The sequence below is a fragment of the Panthera uncia genome (assembly GCF_023721935.1).
Source record: "Panthera uncia isolate 11264 chromosome B3 unlocalized genomic scaffold, Puncia_PCG_1.0 HiC_scaffold_1, whole genome shotgun sequence".
Taxonomy (NCBI): Eukaryota; Metazoa; Chordata; class Mammalia; order Carnivora; family Felidae; genus Panthera; species Panthera uncia.
The window spans coordinates 2,060,310-2,063,060 of NW_026057582.1; the positions used below are offsets into that span (position 1 = coordinate 2,060,310).

General features: G+C 47.2%; 1 pseudogene; it reads right to left on the bottom strand.

Moving 5' to 3' along the window:
• Positions 1–2,051: 2,051 nt before the first annotated feature.
• Positions 2,052–2,377, bottom strand: LOC125909128 (thioredoxin-like; annotated as a pseudogene).
• Positions 2,378–2,751: the final 374 nt, after the last annotated feature.

Consider the following 2,751-nt stretch of genomic DNA (forward strand, 5'->3'; position numbering starts at 1 on the left):
ATGAACAGTGAAATCATGACCTGAGCTGAAATCAAGAGTCAGATGCCTAACTGACTGAGCCACCCAGGCACCCCATTTCCCCCCCCAGATAGTATATCATTCCAAGTTTGAATTTGAATCTTTTCCTTAAACATAGATAAATTGATTTAATTTCATCTTACTGCACAAATGAAGTTCAGTGCCTAGTATTTTTCTGTTTGAGTGATAGCTGCCACTTTCCAACAAACTCCAGCACTTAACGGCCAGCAGAAATTTTGATATGCATACTACATGTCTCCCAGCCTTTTCAAAATTGCCGTTATTTGCGTGTGGGCCTTTGGATAAAAATGCCAAAGGAAGTTATCGGTGGACGTATTCATATATCTGATATGCTGACCTTCTAAGATATATAACAAGTTTTGAGAAGGTAGATTTTTCTTTGGCTCTCTTGTTAACATCCGTTGTGAGAATTTGGATTGCATTAGGAGAGCTCTACACCAGGGCCATGAACTCGCAGACCTAGGATGAATACGGCCCCCGGAGATGTGTTATGCTTTGATCATCATTGTTTTGGGAGGAGGGGGATGAAATGGCTTTAGGTCATCATGTGCTCTGGAAGCTCCCCCAAGTAATGACATCTTCCTCTTTGAGGAACATACAGCCCCTTCCTGGCCATTGAAGACATGTGAGGTAGTGGTCCATCTTATTTGAGGGAGATCACAGTGCAGTGCTATCAAAATGAGCTTCTCCGGGACATGTGTTCAGAAGATGAGTGTATGGGGCACCTGAGTGGCTCAGTTGGTTAAGTGTCCTTCGGCTTAACCATGACTCCGGCTCAGGTCATGATCTCACAGTTCGTGGGTTCAAGCTCTGCGTCGGGCTCTGTGTTGACAGCTCAGAGCCTGGAGCCTGCTTCGGAGTCTGTGTCTCCCTCCCTCTCTCTCTCTCTCTCTCTGCCTCTCCCCCCTCTCATTCTCTCTCTCTCTCTCTCTCTCAAAAATAAATAAACATTAAAAAAATAAAAATAAATATAAAGAGTGTTGCCTGACCTTGCCGGGTTAGCCACGTGTGCGGTCAGCAGACTCTTCCCTTTGGGCAGGGGATAGACCTGTTTAGCTGCCCTGCATCTGGCCACGTGCAGGAGTGTCTTGTGGCCCTTCAGCCCAGAACATTGGGAAGCCATGTCCTTGTGGAAGGGGCGAGCTCTGATGAATGGCAGAGGAGACCCCCATACATCTAGAAATGGAATTCACAACCATACCGGTCCAGCCCAGTAAGCATACGTGGAGACACCCCCACTGGCCCTGCAGGGGTCATCACTGAAAGTAATGATAAGGACACCATGGTCTATTTGTCCAGCATCTGCCAGGCAGCAGGTTCTGAGCAAAGTTCTCACGGGTAGGAGGTCAGAGGCCATGTTACTAACAAGTGCTGGCTCTGAGGGGGAGTTCGGGTGACCCCCTCGGCCCAGTTTGCTCAGAACCTCCCTGGTTTTAGCACTGAAAATCCCTTATCCTGGGAAACCTCTCAGTCGCAGGCAAACTGGAACAGTTTGTCACCCTGGGGAGGGGCACACGTTTTACCTAAATTACTTGGTATAATATAAAGTGGGATGGGGAAAAATGTGGGCCAAAAGGACTATTGAGATCAAGTTCTGAGAAGTGCTGTCCACCCTCCAGGCAGCAGCCAGAGAGCATTTGCTTAAATTTTACTTTTTATCTCTCTCTTTTTTTAAGATTAAAAAACGTTTATTTAGAGAGCGAGAGAGCACACACATGAGGGAGGGGCAGAGAGAGAGAGAGGGAGAGAGAGAATCCCAAGCAGGCTCAGTGCTGTCAGCACAGAGCCTGACACGGGGCTCGATCCATGAACCGTGGGATCATGACCTGAGCAGAAATCAAGGGCTGGATGCTTAGCAGACTGAGCCAGCCAGGTGCCCCATTTTTTTTTTTTTTTCAGAATTAATATTTTATTGTCACTTATAATCAGATGGCAGTTGGGTATATAGTCTTCATACTTGATCTTTCCTTTTTGTAAATAAAAAATATCACAAGTTGTCAACATCCAATGACTGGTTATGTTTTCAGAAAACATGATTAGATTAATTCGTTAATGGTAGCTTCAAGTTTCTCCTTATCAGCTCCAGAAAATTCACCCACCTTCTGTCCCTTTTTTAAAAACGGGAGGGTTGACTTCACATCTGAAGCAACCTCTGACAGTCACCCACGTCTACTTCAAGGCACACCACGTTGGGATCCTTCTCAGAGAGGGGATGAGAGATGGACTTGACCATTTTGCAAGGCCCACACCCTGTGGCAGAGAAGTCAACTACTAAAGTTTTCCCCTCGCTGTTCAAGGCTTCCTGAAAAGCGTATTTGCTCTCGATCTGCTTCACCATTTTGGCGGCTGGGGTCTGACAAGCGACCGTAAGGACCAATGGAAGTGGATCCTAAACGCGGCCAGAGCTCCAGGCGCCCCACGTTTTACCTTTCGGGAGCAGCTTTAGATTCACAGTGAAACTGAGCGGAAATTAGAGATTTCCATCATGTCCGCTGTCCACACACAGGCACGCCTCTCCCAGTGTGGACATCCCACCAGGTGGGACATTTGTTACAATTGATGAGCCCACATCGACGTGTGGTCATTACCCACGTAGGCCGCAGTTCGCTTTGAAGTTCACTCTTGGGGCACATCCTACACAGAAGAGCATTTTTAAAAAGTGAGACGCAGCAGAAGGAGCAGAGTGACCACAGTCCCGTTCTGTGAGCTGCG